Genomic DNA, 17,903 nt, shown 5'->3' on the forward strand with positions numbered 1-17,903 from the left:
ACATTTGCATATGTAGAGGGCATATGATTAGAGGTTCGAAGCCGACAGGTGTGCTCACCAAAGAGGGCGTGACACTTCCACCGCAAAAAAAAAACGTATTTTTTACGCGCCAAGCTTTTGGTATGCTGATGCACACCTCGAGTTATCTGTTTTCATGTGCAGTGTCTTTAATCAGATTAGCAAAGGGGACGCATCGCTAGAATATTCGTGACCTCGCTGGCAGAAAAGCAGCTTGCCAGACGAGCATATCTCTTCTTTAGATATATTTCTCAGTTTAGGGAAAACGCGTTCAAGGTGTGCATTTAACGATAAATTCAACGCTGGAAAAAATATATACTGTCCTCTCGCGTTTGAACTAGGCGTAGTAGTCTACGCTTCATCGATATATTTCTTGATTTGCCTTGCGCAGAACTTCGCAATATATCTCAAGACCGCCCAAGTAAGACATTGGGGAAGCCTAAGATGACCTAAATAACTTCTGGAAGCACGACAGAACTATGCTCTAAAGTTTCCGATAGTTTTTTTTTTCGCTCATAAAGATTAATATTTTCATAAAGCTAAACAAATTTTAATGGAACTAGCTCGTTGAAACGCCATATGGCGTGCATGTTTGTCAGTTCCTTGCGCACCTTGTGTATTTGTTTACCCGACAAGTGTGCCTACGTGCTTTTATTTCCCTCCGATGTAAAGCATTAACCACGCGATATTTGTTGCCTCGTGATCGAGCGTTCTCTGCGTGTTCAGTTTTTTCGCTTTTTTATTGACGTACCCCACCTTGCGCTTTGACGCGACAAAGTCCCATTTTTTAACGGCTGCTTGCCGCGAACCAACGTAAACCTACAAGTAAAATCTCTTAAAGACATTGTGTTCACTCAAACAAGATTAAAATCGCTCAGATTATGAAAAAAAGAATATTAATTCTAACCTGCCATGCTTATTGGAGAGGCAAACACAAGTTGCAATGTCAAGCTTTGATTTTTAAGCCAATACATAGTGACGACAGAGATGGCTGAATGTTCTGCTCCGTAAAAATAAACTTGATGATGTTTCTTCAATGATTTGCTTATAGTGCCGGTGTTCATTCTAGGGTTGGCAACGTCTCCCATATAACCCTATCGGTTACTTTATAAATACATATTTTAATTTTTTTATTGTATTTTGTTAAGTTGGTTTGTTGAAAAATCGTTAGGCGGTCAACATTTGAACGAAACTCCAGATTATAAACATATGTTTTAAGCTTCACGAACAAAGTGTGACTACGTCTTTTTAATGTTTTTTTCCTCCTCGGTAATATGGTTATGTGTAATTAAATAGAGTAATCTCACATTATTTGTTGTAAGTACATGTTCCTTTAGGAACTTAATATATACTCAATATTACTGTTTTAAAAAGAGGTAGAGAACATGTATTTAACTTTTTTTGAAACAAACACTAGACTTTAAGTGGCGAGGAGGTGTATAACTCTAGACGTGCAGAAAATTAAAAAAAAAGTCAGGTATGCCTACAATTTTGTTTAGTATTCCGCATACACCTTATTTGTTATGAAAAAAGGTTTTGTCAAATATTTTTATTGATATTTTAACCTATAGATATGTAGGCAAATTTTGTTAATCTCACTATAAACATTTTGTCGTACACACCCAAAGTGTTTTCTATACTTTAATCAGCAATGACTGATGTTATTTAAAACTGAGGGAAAAAAATGTTTCGCGAGTTGCCGTAATTTTTTTCTCTTGGTTTACATTAGGTAAGGCTAGAGTTTCTTTTGGCGCGTCTACTTAGAAGGAAAATTATTGCAATGCTATTGAAGTTTTTTCTTTTTATTTCTTATTTTTTTATTTTTTATTTATTTATTTTTGCTCACAATACACAATCCTGGCCCCACACTTTGCCGACTGATCCTGAATTCTTAGCACGTCTAGTTCATACTACTCAAAAAAAACGAAAACACGGGCTACATAATCCGAAATGCTAGAGCAAGCACGCGAACACACCTAAACAAACAAACCTTGAACGCTACGCGTTATGACCAGACCACAAAATTTGCCGACGTTTTAAAATCGACGCGTCAGCGGTACATCAGATTTCCTAAACATGCTTTTCACGCATTGCACGAGGTGCAAACTCAGCGAATTCGCTTGCCAAACAGCGTTTACTCACTTTTCGTAGAGTGGGAGTGGAACGCATACGAGGAGGAAACAGACACTGCGATGTTTCAGAGTGACTGCTGAAACGTATTTCTATGTGCGAAGAGCACGAGCCCGGCATTGGTCAAACGGTCACCGCAGCACTCTGTACCGAGTCACGTATTTCTACGAAACGTGCTGAGGCTACGCTACAGCGAATTTGGTGTTGAGATTTTGACACAACTTGCCCTCTTTGAGACTTATATATTCATTCTTATCCGCACAGATTCAAAACATTGGAATTGGAATCAGCAGTAGAGAGATTTTGGCCTAGCCGCTGAAATGTCACGAAGTGCAGCACACAACACGTTCGCTTTCAAAAGTTGACACCACGAAGGATAATATAAAAGCGAAATACATCTGCGCTTCAAGTCAGCAGATCTTAAAAAGAAACAGTTCACTGTCGACGTATGCATATTTATGCACGTCTGTCGCGAAAATTTACTCTATTGACTGTGATTTTGGGACGGCTTGGTGTTTAAAATGTGAACTACGAAATGTAAACAATCGTCGACATAAGTGAATTACTTGCTTCATACAAAATGCGTCACTTCTAGGTTTACAAGTATTCAGTTCACTGTAACAATTGATAAACGACTAAGCAACACATGCATGTATTTTTTTTCATTTATTACATTTTTTTTTAAATCTCCGGTTAATGTATTCGCAATTTGATAATATCGACGCAGCTCCATAAGCAAAAACATGTGGCATCTCATGGGAAACTCTCATTTGTTTGAAAATGTTCTACTATGTTTATGGAGTGAAAAAAAAAAAAACGCAACCACGATGTCATAGCCTGACAGGAGATGGAAGTTATACTATAATTAGTTAAAACTAAAAAAGAGAGAAAAGTAATCGAAAAAGAAACGGAGGTAGAATGTGCACACGAAACGGTCGTAAGATTTAGACGTGACAACGTCTACGTCCCGATACTAGCAAAAGGAAACACATGAGTTTAACCTAGCATATTTATTTGTAAGCCACGGAAATAATTGAACGTAACTCACGTATCAATGTTAAAATATTTATTTGCTCGCCATCAAATTACTCGAGGAAAAAGAAATATTTAAACGCGTGGTAAACTTACAAAACTAATATATACTCAAGGCAAAGTCAAACCTCCGATACGTCGCTTTAGTTTCAGGGCATTGATGCCCCGTTCGCTCTGGATCGCCTCATATTCGTGGTCGCACTGGAAAGGCGAAGCTTGTCACAAGATGGCGGCGTGGGTGACGTCATATGAGCGTCGGTTGTACCATGATCATCTTGTGGTGTTCATATCTCTGGATGATTCTTTTTCACCATCAGATTGACCTTAGAATATCTACCAATGTACAATATTTTAGCTCTATATGGGCACTAAAGGCTTTGACAAAGGCAGCGGTAAATTTTGGGCTTAAGCTTCGACTTTCAACGGATTGAGTAATTCAGTGTTGTGACAAGTTATATGCTACCATCTAATTTGAAGTGTTTATATATATTAATATGTTAAACATGTATGTTAAAGAAATCAATAGAAAGACAGGTCTGCCAATAGCAGCTGGTCCTGCAGTATCCAGCTCTCACATGGATGGCTCATTTAAATCGCCGTTTCATCCCGCGCCTCTCCTGGAGAGGAGTGGATGGGCGTGTTTGGAACAAATGAGGCATTGAGTAGAGGACAGTAGCTACATAGCAAAATGAGAACATTGGACTTCATATAGTCAGAGAGCAGGGGGCTGTTATAGTGGTGTGTTGCATGGTTGTAATATGTTTTCGTACATACGCCCCATCGGCTGGCACGTTTTTACGTGAAAAACTAGGAACCTAGCGAGCATGTTGCCTGTCTAGTTCTGTAGCTTTTAAAAAAAATATATTTTATGAAGAACGAATATACGTCTTGAAATAAACATCACGCTCAGCCCAATTATATCTATACGTTCTAACAAATACCTAACGTCTAATTGTTCATTTCGGTTATTTTTATTAAAATAATTAGTCTTCTATAATATACATAGATCTAAGGTACACTAAATAAAACTATTTTCTCGAACCAATCCAGCAAAGAAAGGACATCGAAGGAAACAAAAGAGAGACAATTGTGTGGGCACGTGTCGTCTGTGTTGTCTTCTATGTTACTTTTTTGTTTTCGTAATATTCCCGTTGGACGTTTGCATATTTTTCTTTTATGAAGTTTTGAAAGTACAATTTTGACATAATCAAAAACAGGAAAATACACAGAACCTAAACGGAGTGCACCTCCTAAACTGCTAGTCTTGTTTTTAACTATTTCGTTAAAAATTCACCCCCAACAGTACAATTCTACCATTCTTCACCTGAAATTTGAAACAAAAAAGAAGTTTTTCAGTATATTGTTTTCTTAATAATAATAATAATAATATTATATATATATATATATATATATATATATATATATATATATATCTATATATCTATATATATATATATATATATATATATATATATATATATATATATATATATATATATTATATATATATATATATATATATATATATATATATATTATATATATATATATATATATATATATATATATAGTATATATATATATATATATATATATATATATATATATATATATATATATATATATATATATATATATATATATATATATAATATACTATATATATATATATATATATACATATATATATATATATATATATATATATATATATATATATATATATATATATATATATATATATATATATATATATATATATAATATATATATATATATATGTATATATATATGTATATATATACTGTCATTCCATGCATTTCAAAGTGTTGAGCTCCTGTCCTAGTGTGCGCCTTGAAGAGGAGATATTTGAAGTCGACAGAACTGACAGAAGACGGGACCCCCGCACACGAAGAAAAGGCCGCTCTTACCGATCTACTTTTCTTCCTAGCAGGCCTCTCCTCGCTGTCGATCAGAGTCAACATTTATCACCATGAGGACCGACATTCAAGAAATACCGCGTATTAGCCTTGGGGCCTATCTTTTCTTCCGGACTTCATGGCCAGTCTTTGACTCAAAGCGCACACAATCGAAAGAGCACGAGATAACCACAAAGACAGGAGGTGCGACTTTCTTGTCAAAGCGTCTGCTGCGCTTTTACCGCTTTGAATTTTTGTTTTCTAGCATCGCACATTGTCAAGTCTAAAACAAGGCAAAAGGCTGAGGAAACCGATGCCAAAACAATGAAAATAAAAGGACACAGGTCCACGTAGCGTGTTGTAGCAAAAAAAAAAAAGAAAAAAAAAAAGCCCCCGGCAACTTGGGAGGGCCGAGAGTAACTCTGCTGGATAGATCGTGTGCGAGATCGAGCAGAAACTAATTTTACAAACATCCTCGCCCCCCCCCCCCTTTTTTTTTTCTTCTTTCTATGCCTTTTTTTTGTAGCGACATTTTAAAGTCAGATATAGCAAGTATAGAAGCAACTAAATGTGCTGGCGGTATATACAGGAAAATATGGGGTGGGCACGACACCGGATTCGAGGAACAACGGACGGAGGGTACGTTTGTATCCTCCGGCGTCCGCGTATCTCTGGAACTCGGGCCAGACGAAGTCACCGGGTTTGATCTATCGCCAAAAAACAATTCTCTGCCGTCTTTTTTTTTTTTTTGAGGTTACTTTGTTGGCTTTAAGTTACTGCGTCGTCTTGTCACGCCAAAAATAGAAAATCTCTGGCTTAAACGGGTGCGAAAAGGTGGGTTCTCTTGAGCTAGATAACGGTGAACGGCAAGGTTTTGACCTTAACTCGGACAACCCGCAATTTGAGAAAGAAAAGTTATGATGGGAAGGTCCCAAGTGCATAAGGGATATATTGCGGGCCGATAGGCCCTTATTAATTTTGGTCATGTTTTACTCATGTACGTCAATGGTGAATCATATCCATATCCGTTTAGAGGAAGAATCAAGGAACAAACGCTTGAAAATTATTTCTCTTACCATAACATTTATTCCGGGCTCATACACTCAGTGGCCACGATTATCTTTTATAAAACAATATGTGTGCGTGGAGGCGATCGTAGATTTCCAGTACTTAGCTGATGGTTGATGAGGTCGATTCACTAGGTTCGTTTCCTTTATTTTTACGTTTCTAAATTCTCTTACACTCGTGTGGTGCCTCAAGTTAAGAGTTAAATATACGGATGTTTCAATATACAGAGCCGAAGAGCACTAGTGGTTACAGTCTAAAAAAAACAGACAGCTTCGAACCAGCGTCCTTGTATCCTCCAGAAAACCTAAGACCTTCTAGGGGGTCGGCCTTTGCTCGCTACACTTCTCTTTTCGAGCAGTGAATGCATCGGAATGTTATTACTTCAATTTAGGGGTAATTTATTAACGGCCAATAGCTGCATCAATATTTCCACGTTAGGAGCGAGCAATGCATCCCACGTACGTGTGCTGCATTTCGTCGGGTAGCGCGGCAATGACTGCGCTAATGGGTTTTCCAGATTCGGAGGTCGGCCAATTACGACCGCAAGTCAAGCGTTCATCCCGGTCCGTGTTCTGATGGCCGACACGTACGCTCGGTTGAATGATAACTTTCCTAATCTAAGGAAATGAGGGCAGCTGACGATGTTGAGGGTCGGTGGCATTGCTTCACATTGCTAGCCGAACCGTGATTCTGCGCTTCAATGAGGAACCCCGTTTTTAAGATCATACCTGAGCCAGTTTCTTATCACGGATGAATATAAAATAAAATTCGGGATACAAATATGCCTTATAGGCTTTAGTTTCCACAACGCTTTAAAACATTGTTTACACAAATGATTTTATAACCTGCAAACTTTAATAAATTTCTAAAGGCTGGTACAGGAAGTAACCGTTTGAACTGTGCGGTGTAATAATCTATGTGAATTCTGTTTGTTTTGCTGCCGTGTGTGCTCGAAAAAATCATTCAAAGATCCAGACGAAGAAAATGTTAGTCAACATAAGTTGTTTATAATAATTGTAGGCGATCGGGATTATAGGTTAGGCTGCAACTTACAACCAAAAATGATAAAAATTATCTCGTAACTTACGTCTTGTTCGACGCATTCTGTACATGGGTTGCACTTGACGTCATTCAGAGACCGCCCCGATGACCACCAGAGAAGAAAGAAAGAGAGAGCTCCCCTCTTATCAGAATGCTCTATTCTACCTCCCAAATTTGCACAGGCGTCGCTATTCTCCTCCCAGAAGATTATAGAAGATTAACCCGTCACTAAAATTTCTTACAAAAACGGCTTTCCTTTCCTCCTCCTACATGATGGTCAAAGGTTTGCAATGTGACGTCAGTGCAGCTCATGTATTCGTTTGCGCTGAGCATCACCGAATGAGAGAAAGAGCCTTTGTTGTGCATTTATGTTATATTGAATAGTAATTGCTTCACATCACACGCTTTTCAAGCACGAGCGGCAAATTTGCTTTTGGGTTTTTGACTTTTACTATTTCTTACAGAGCACCGATCTTACAGTCTTCAGATCTGGGTGAGATTGTTTCCTGTACGCAGGCGAGTCGAAGACGTACTCAAAAGCTCGTGAAACAGGCCACCCGCTACCCATTTTAAGAAGCCACGTTTTCTGTGAGCTTACATATTGCAGTACTGCTCTATATGTCCTCAATTAGCACATGATAGACAATATAAACCCTCTTCATAAGTTTAGCCTCAGACATGTTCTGCACTAAATTCAGTAGGTAAATATTAAATTTTTCATAGGGTGCAACGATTATGTCGCCACTGAATATCCACTCAGATGGAGTACTTCTTAGCAAGTACTAAATCTGTTATTTTCGAATTATGTAGGCAAATATAATCGGACTCAAGTATCAACTTCCAACCTCGAATTAACTTGAGATTAATGTTAGGGGACAGAACTAGCAGACTCGTACGACGATAAAAAAAAAAAAAAATCAACGTTCTCATCTTCAAAAGCACGATTTCGCTACAAGTAGCCTTCTTTTATAAAAAAGCGAAGCGAATAAACACATTTTTTGTGTGTGATTTTTGATAATAATATTTTTTTCTACTTAATTAGTTTGCACTTAGCAAGACTTGTTGTTGGGCTAGTTGGTTCATGGCACTGCATAAACTTGCATGCGCAGACACAAAGGACGAACACCAAGGAGTGGACAAGGACAAGCGCAGCCTTCAACTAGTTTTACTCGCAGCCAAGCGGCCGCAAAACTTTCAAAGCACGCTTGCCAAAGTGACTGTATCAATCCAGATAAAAATATGAGAGACATTTGCAAATCTCTGTAATGCGAAAGTATAGCGCAGCTCTTGAGGAAGAGAAGGGGAGTGTACGGAGGGGAAGGTACACCCCTCCTCCTCATCCGTACCCTCCTCACCTCCCGCTCCTCCCCTCCTTTTCTCCTCCCCTCCTCCACCACTCCCGCTCCTACTCCTACTCTTTTCCTCATCCTTCTTCATTCCTCCTCCTTTCCTCCTGCTGTCCTCCTCCCATGACTTTGTTCATGGGTGACGTGACATGAAATAATGGGACGTCATTTCCCCCGTTGAATTTAGCGTGGAAACTGAATTGTTATTGAGGACACGTGACTTCAATTTTCCCGCTAAAATTAGCGGAAAAATTAACCCGCTAAATTTAGCCACGAAATCTACGTGACGTGACCTCGACACCAATTCAGTTTCCCCTCTAAAATTAGCGGAAAACTTAACCCGCTAAATTTAGCGGCAAAATCTACGTCACGTGACGTCGATACCAATTCAGTTTCCCCTCTAAATTTAGCGGGGAATATACGTCACATGACTTCCTGCCACGTCAGCAATAAACAAATTCAGTTTAGCTGCTAAATTAAGGGGGAAAACTGACGTCACGTGACCTCAACACGAACTCAATTGCCCGCTAAATTTAGTGGAGCGGTTACGCCGACGATGACGTGACGCTGCAGCCCACGGCGAGGCCGCGAAATGAAGAAACAGGCGCCAAAGATCTGCGTTTTAAAAAGACGGGACGGCAGAAGTAACTTTCGGCTAATAGTATACCCAACTGTTTTTGTGAAAAAAAAAACCGAGACTGAAATAATGACAGACGACGACAAGAAAAAGAAGAAGAACGTCTTAAACACAGCTAAATTTTTTTGAGGACAGAACCCTCTATATAGGGTTCGGTCCTCAATAAAGTTTTAGCTGTTTTTTTATGTTCTCCTTCTCTTTCTTGTCGCCGTCTGTCAATGCGTCAGTTTCGAGTTTTTCACAAAAAAATGTTTGATATACACGAGCTCACTTCCACCTTTACGCTCCCTTTATTAGTATTACCCCATTATACACCAACTCATGTTTACAAACAAACCGTAGCGCCCCTAGCGGACGCCACCGGCGCCGCGCATGCGCGGTGGAGGGTGGGCAAGAAGCTCGCCGTCGCCCATAAACAAACCATTGAATTGCGTTTTTGTCGGCGCCGGTGTGAGTCCGCGTGCTCTTTTTCGCGTTGGAATTGTTGATTCTGCGTCTTCCTGGCAATGTCTGACTACTTGAGCGGCTTCAGCTAAACTAACGAGGCTCGTTACACCGCAAAACTTTGCGTGAATAATGTGACGTGCGGCGATTCATTGCACGTGGGCGCCGCAGAATGTGCGCTAAAGCCTGACTCCCACGATGAGATTCATCTCGCTATTTTCATTCGCGAAGTCGCTCGGGCTGCAAAAGCGTGGACCGTAGCTGAGATGGTGGACGTCGATACTAAAAACCGCAAGTAGAATCGGGCATTACAAGTCGGTGACGGCCACTGGTAACAATGATCATCTTCTTGTATATTCTGTTTACAGTTAGCCTACTTACCCCAACGAACCTTCAAAAGTGTTTTGAGGCATGCACTTAGTTATTATCACAAATACCGGTTCAACGTTTGGTTTACGGGCAGCTGTCGTTTGAACGTGCTGACGAGAAAAAGCAGACAAGTTTGAAAGAGCAGACGACAGTTCAGACGGATGCGCAATGGAGTGCGGGCAAGAAGCACCGCGTCCCGCGTCAACAAACCACTGGAATGTCACCTTGTCGGCGTCTATGTGAGTCTGCATACTTTTTATCGCGTTGGAATTGTCGAATTTACGTCCTCATAGCAATGTCTTACCACTTTAATCGCCTGAGCGAAATTATCAAGGCTCGTTACACCGCTAAACTTTGCGTAAAGAATTTGACGTGCGGCGATTCATTCGCCTGCACGCCACAGATTGGACGCCAAAACCATGATGAGATTCTTCTAGATATCTTCGGTCGCAACGTCCCTCGTGCTGCGAAAGTGTAGAATGTAGCGGCGATGATCGACGTCGATACTGAAAATCAGAAGCGGGAAGAGACCAAGCGTAACAAGTCTGTGATGGCCACTGGTACCTATGTTGAACATCTTCTATCTACTGTTTACACCGAGCCTACTTAAGTCTTTTGAGGCCTGCAATTACTTCTTATTGCAAACACCGGGTCAAAGTTTGGTCTACGGGCCGCTTTTGTTTTAACGAGCAGACGACAAAAAGCAGACAAGTTCGAAAGAGCAGACGATCAGGCGGCCGTGTGAATTTGAAGACGCACTGAACCCGCGGGTGGTCCGGACAACTTGGCGGTTTTGTCTCGTTCATGTTGGAACAAAACAAATAGATCTGGCGACAACAAAGTGTTGCCCGCATAAGCAATCGTAGTTCGACAGTGCCTGGTTTGCCCTTGTCACGGCTACTATCCACGTTCTCGGACGAACGGAGGGGGCAGAAACATATGAAAACTGATCTTCAAACCTTTCCAGACTCTCTTGGTACAGCCCCCGTCACAGCATTTCGACAAGAAGGCAGGTTTTTTTGTCTGATTTCTCCCAAAAGAACGCGGGAATGCATGTCTCGCACCGCGACTTCTGCTCACCACCCCAGACCAGAAGTGCGACCGACGCGATACCACAGCGGTGTGACGTAGGAGAGTTGAGTTCGTGTATACCTTCATTTTTTTACTGCCTAATGTTTTAGTTTTACGAGTACCGCGCTTCTCTATTTTCGGAGCATGTAACCGCTTCAGGCTATTTAGACCTGCCTATCTCTCTAGTGACCTTGCTTGTACGTAAACCAAGAGCAGAAAAAAAAATAAGTCAATGTTTTCTGGGGGATTTGTAGAGCTGAAATGGCTGTGGTAGCGCTACACTAGCTGAGTCTTGAGTTCTATTAAAAGGACTCAGCTCTATTTTTTATGGTGTTGTTTTTGCTTTAATTAGGTATGATTTTTGTGTCTTCATCTGGCTCTGCTATATAAACATGCGAGCATCGACATTGTTTTTCATAGCATTAATTGATATCATGGCAGTTGCATGTTGTCTATTTTGATCCACATTGCATTAGTGCAGTGGGGCAGGCTTTTTTGTATTTTAGAAACGTCCTGAAAATGTTTAACAGTCCCACTTAGCTTTACCGGAATTCTAAAAAATTCGTGTAAAATAAATGCGGGATTAAAAAACTAATGTTTCTTATATTTTTACAATTATTTAGATACGCTAGCAGCTATAGGCTTTTCAATGTCATATAAATGTAATTTTGAACTCTGGCGCTACTAATGTAAACATGCATTGTAGAGGTATCTATATATGTATTATTCCGCAATGGTTAGTTAAGGAATTTCATTGTGGGGATGGAAACTGCCTACAGGGTGCCGGTTAAGGAAATTCAGGTTTCAGCAATCTAAAAGCTGCCAACGTGAGTGTTTTCTTTTTTTGGACACAAAAATATATCTTTACGTTTTGTAAAAACGGAAGTTTATAATTTTATCCTTACTTTTTAGTTATCATTGTATTTCCAGGTAACTCATATTTAATTTCTGGTTGTTAGACAAACTAAAATTCATGCACGTGCAAAAGTGTCATGCTAAGCAATGCCTATTCGCTTACCCCATCAACTATTCTTAGGAAGAAAGTAATTAAAACTTGCCGTCAAAATTCCTTTAAAAATTATTAATTCCATGTTCGCTACTTTCTTTTTTTGTCATGAACAAATTTCTTTAATAATCCTGAATAGAATAAAAAAAGATTTCCGTTCATTCTATTAGCTTTAAGATACACAATGGCACGTTCGACTAAAATGAAAGAAATACAGACTCGGGTTCCATAAAAACAAATTTATCGAAAGCTTCTTAATTAATAATTAATTACATATCTTGTTTTTGCTTTACCCCCTGTTAATGCTACTCTTTAAAACTGGGCTTCGGTTTTTATTTATGAAGAATTTAAGAATGCTTTACCACGCTGAAAGTCCGTAGCTTGCCCGACTCCTGGCATTAAGGAAGTTCGATCGGGTATTTTGTTTCCTGGTGGCTGCGTGACTGGGCTTTTATTTTGATAGTTTAAGAAATTATTTCTAGCCGCAGCTGCTCCAAATTTTATTGAGCTGCTGCTAGCAAGGCATGTTCTTCTGCCTTCGCCTCCAACCCCCCCCCCCCCCCCCCCCCAAGACAGTCAGACACGCTTAGATTCGGTGCCATCGTTTCCATCGTTTCCACGATGGCACCATGCTTCAGTAAAACTACAGCATACGAACTAGACCCCCGTTTTTATTATTTTAATCTATATAGGGTTCACAACGTCGATTTAATTTAGTTAATACAAAAAAGTGACAATGCGACCAAGGTAAAAAAATCCCAAATTGTTCATTTTTTAAAATAAACTATATAAAAAAAGCACCAACAAATTCGAACTTAGGCGACAAGAAGCCAGAAAAATGGTAACGGCAACTTTGGCAGATTAGCAAGGCTTTGCGTAGGACTTGGTCCCACAGTTCAAGAACGATTTCCACAACATGTGGCACTCACAACCATGTTCTCATTAAGCAGAGAGCACGACTAAAAAATGGCTGCTGCTGAAAAAGTTTGCCACTCAAGAAATGACCCATGATTGACTGAAGGATTACTCATCCACAATGCACGACGTCAGGCCTACGAGATTAATATATGCGAGTGCTGTCTACATTTAATTGTCCCGAACTGGAAACTAATAAGACGCGAGGGACACTATTGTATCATATATTTAAAAACAAATTGTCGCACGTCATTCCCGGTGCTTCCCTGAGGTAGCTGGCTTCCATCAGTGGGACACAGTTTGCACCAGCAAAGTCTGGCCTCCAAGTTGTTACCGACTTCGAAGTCATGTTGTCATGCTATGTACGTAGTCACAGAAGGCACAATCATTGATTCTTCGCATTATTGGCACTGGCGGACAAAAAAAAAAGTCAAGGACTGGGAGCATCTTGTGACGATCACTTCGCCGTCTAGATATTATGCATGAAAAGTATTTCTCACATTGGAGATCAAATGCGAGGGCTAAAGATAAATGCCACTTTTTGTGCAGTAAAACGGAAATCCTGGTTTTGGGTAGTCAATTGTATTCGAAATATTAAAATACATGATAAAAAATGCCTAAAATGAAGCTGAAAACGTTTAAAAAAAAATAAGTTAAAGCTTTCTTCCGGCGTAGGTGCTTTTCAGGTGAATCTAAATATATCACCATCATTTGTCCTCATTACGACACTGAACGTGTAAAAGAAATACGCAGCCGCTTGCCGCCGCCGAACGTTACTATTTGGTGAAGCCGTGACGTCATAAAAGGTGGATCTTCCTCACAACGAACAACCTGCAATTCTTTACATCGTTCCGTGTCCGCTTCGCGTAAGCTACCTGGGTTTGCTGAGGTGCCTGCCTCTTCTGTAGAAAGATGCTTGAAACAAACTTACTGCGCGACTTGCAACCATTTACTGAAGATAAACATCTTCTTCTTCGGCACACATTGGATTCAAAATATGAAGCTAATGTGTCTGGAAGAGGTAAATGTTTATCATCTGTAAATAGTTTCTAGTCCAGAAGTGTGTTTGTCCTTTTTCTCGATCTCTCTCTCTCTCTCTATCTCTCTCTGGGGTTATCTTCCTTTGCTTAACTGGCTTCTTTCATTAGCATGAATTACGTACAAGCAGTCTCAGCAATTACCGACGACGCACGACGACGCTGGCTCTGCTAGCCAAAAAGAATGCGCGAGGGTCCTTTTTTTACGGCAAGGTTTTCCCTTTTATTTTTTATACTCCACTTTCGCGCTGCCGCGGTAAGGGCGTGGTTTCAAGGCAACTTCAAAAACGTCTTTTTAGGTAATACGGGTATAAAATAGCCCACTTTTTCAGATATCGCGATGCTTGAACTCAGATTAAAAAAATCTAACGGTTCCTTTCAATTTATAACCGCTTCAGCTTCCCAATGATAAAGCGATAATAAAATATTTCTCTAAGCTTGAGCTCCTTCATATGTATAATTTTTAGACGCCTCCCCCCCCCCCCCCCCCCCCCCCCGACAGACACACACACACACACCTTTCACCTCCGTAGTCTGTAGGATCGAATATACGATAAACCTGCGTCTGAAGACTAATGTTGCATTTGGGTGTTCCTGCTCAGTTTTCATACCAGACGCGTCATTACGCATGTTTTTCTTTTTCGAGTTAATAATCAAATTCAAAAGAGGCCAGTATTACCATAAATTAATATTCCATTTGAGAGCCATTAACACACTACACAGAGTGTCACTCTACCTGACTTCAAAGAGCTGTGATATGCAAATGAAATTGCGTTGAATGCATTGAAGTCGCTCTTTAAAAGAATATGTAAAGATCATAAATAACATTAATTTATTTCGGCAACGAATCTAAAGATACAGTTTCTAACGAAAAAAAGATAGCAACTCTGGGCTTCACGTATGTGCTACCTTCGCCGAAAGAGTGATGGTAGATTCTGTCCGCAGTAAAAGCCATTAATTCCGAACTTCAACTTCCGATATTTAATTAGAGAGTAGAAGAGCCGAGAGCGATAGCCTCTTTAATGTATGAGAGGCATTCTGCCAGCACGTGGTACCTTCGAATTCATGAGGCCTTTTGAGAGCGAGTCAGTTTCGGACGTTATCTGAAGTCTTTTTGTCGACAATTCAGTGAAGGACTGCTTGTTTGAGCCGATAAAGGTGGATGAATAATTCCGAGATCAACAAAGCGTAAGTGAAGAATTAAACCGGAGGTATACGTGTCTTTTCTTCCAGCGTTTTCTAGCAACGTGGCCTAGTTTTATGATTCATGATTATATTTAAATACACGTCCCAAAGAGATAGGGCAAAAGCATTTTAATTTAACTCGTGCGCTTCATTAAAATCTATATTCAAAGATATCGTATTACCAATGGTGATAAGCGGTCGCCACGACCGTCGAGATGATCGGAAAATGTTGAGTAGTATCTAAAGTGTAGCCATATAATTAACACAATGAATATATTTCATTTAAAAAAAAGAGAGAACGTTTTTAATGGATATGATGTTAATTCAAAGCTGAGAGAGAGTTTCCGCAGGGCCTAAATTGGTAGAAGTGTTTGCCCTGTTCACAAAAAACAGTATTTACTTTTATATTTACAAACATAAACAACGTCAACTTATCCATTAAAGCTCTTGGTTCCTGAATTTATAATTCAAGACGAGATTGTTGATATTACGCGTTCACAATGCAGTATACGAAACGGCACTATTTTTGCAGCAAGTCTTGTTAAATAGCTCAACACTACGTCGCCATTCCGCTATTAATTGTGGCAGATGTATAGTGCTGGAAAAACTCTACCACTCTTCACTTGAATTCCAAGATCCTAATAAAGCAGCGTGCTTGCTATAGAATTAATTATCACATGGAAGTGTGCGGAAAACCGGCAACACTGTTACTGAGTCTGCGTGGTCTCTTAGAACGGATGAGCACAATATTGTGCCTGGAACGCGCCAGCGATTGGTGTGCATACCAAGTGGAAAAAAGTGGTCTGTTGTTGCCTGGTGACGTCATAGAAATGTCACGCTGTCGCCGGTCGCGATCCTGGCGGTGTCCCAGCACCGGTGGTGCATGTGGCAGACGCCTGATTTGGTGCAGGTCGCTCTCCAGAATTGACAACCCACGGAAGCTTCGGCAGCCAGGAGTTGTGACGCCGTGACGACAACGACACTTGCGTTTGCTAGTGCTTTCTGCCGAAACTTCTCCGGAAAACCACCAGAATTTTCAACATTCGACAGCATAACACTACGGCTCTTTTTTTTTGTGTCATCAGTTGCCTGTTTGGGGCTACTTTCGATACAAGGACGAAACAGGACGCTGAACACGCCAGTAGAGGGCATGTTCGTGGCATTGCTGCACACACGTGTGAACTTAGCTGCTCTCACGTAATGGAAAGTTTACAGATTATTGTTCCACAATTATTGAAGCTTCCAATACTCTTTCCCCGATTGAAAGAAATTGGTGTACTTTTGCCAACATAGAGAAAATCAAACGTGCATTTATTATTTATTGATACGTTCACGATTTCACAAGTTTTTTTTACCATGATTTTGATCGTATAAATAAAAAGGGAAGGACAATCATGCGAACAGATTTCACGCAAAACGTATGGAGGAATTAAAGGAAGTGAATCATTTTTCGGAATCTTTAGTTGTTTTTTCTTATCAAAAGGGCGCGCACAAATTAAATATTATCAAAAATATAGCCGCCATTTCTTCGAAATACTCTTTGTTTCTAGAATTTCCCTTGAAGGGAGCTAACGTTCGCCTACAGTAATTATTTTTCCTAAGTCCCCATTTTTCAGTTTTGTCAAGGCAATACAAGGTTCAAAAGCACAAATTTCACTAATGTACTACTCCTAGAAAAAAAAAAAAAAGAAGAACCCAGATGATTCCGGTTTTAATTTTTTACAATTTCTTTCGATTATAGGAGCGCTCTCCATAGCCGCCTCTGCTCTCTAAGCTCCCCGTCCGGCGGCTCATAGCTCATCTAATAACCTCACTAATTACACTGTATCCGGGCTGTTTGTTTATTTATATTTTTATTCGTGTGTGTATAAAAAGTGCGCGCGGTAAGAAAGTAATGGGAAACGAGGTGGGGGTCAAGAAAATAGTAAACGTTTCGCGAAGTTTAGGCTGCCTAATGAGCTCACAACTTTCCCCGAACGTTCTGTTCAGTCCATCAGATTGCCCCAGGTGAAGTGCTAATATGTGTTGTTTTTTTTTCCTATGTCTGTTTGTACTACGTTATCAACTGCGTTTGCGGTTACCATTGTATTTTTTTTTATATTTAAAAATACCCTCATGGCCAAGAGGGCCATTATAGAGGGGAGTGGTTGGTTAATGCGAGGCGAAACTTGTGTTGTCGTTGATGGGAACGATGCTATAAGGAAGGCAATTTCAGTCCACAATGGAAGCGGGTAGGAGAGTCTGTTGTAATTCTGTGGAGGTAGCCTTGGACCGGGAAATTTTGCGTGAGTGGTCCAGTCTTGCCGAAATGTAACTGGGAGGGATAAGAAGAGAATCTTTTAAGGCTGCAGAATAATTAACTTTTTTAAGAAGGCAGAGCCGGGACATTTTAAGACGCGAGGATAGATCGGTAAGGGTTAGTAGTCATTTCATTGCAGACATATTTGAAGCACGGGAGTAATCGCAACAAATAAAGCGTGCTGCACGTTATTGTACCGCTTTGATTGCGTTAGTTAGGTCGTATTGGTCAGGGTGCCATATAGACGAAGCATATTATAGTTTAGGACGAACAAAAGTGATATAAAAAATGTCGTTTTAGAGGAGACGGTAGATATTTAAAATTTCGACGGATAAATGCAAGTGATTTATTCGCAGAGAAAATTGTTTTTGTATATTCAAACATTA

Source organism: Ixodes scapularis, unplaced genomic scaffold (genome assembly GCF_016920785.2).
Source record: "Ixodes scapularis isolate PalLabHiFi unplaced genomic scaffold, ASM1692078v2 PGA_scaffold11__112_contigs__length_91849675, whole genome shotgun sequence".
Lineage (NCBI taxonomy): Eukaryota > Metazoa > Arthropoda > Arachnida > Ixodida > Ixodidae > Ixodes > Ixodes scapularis.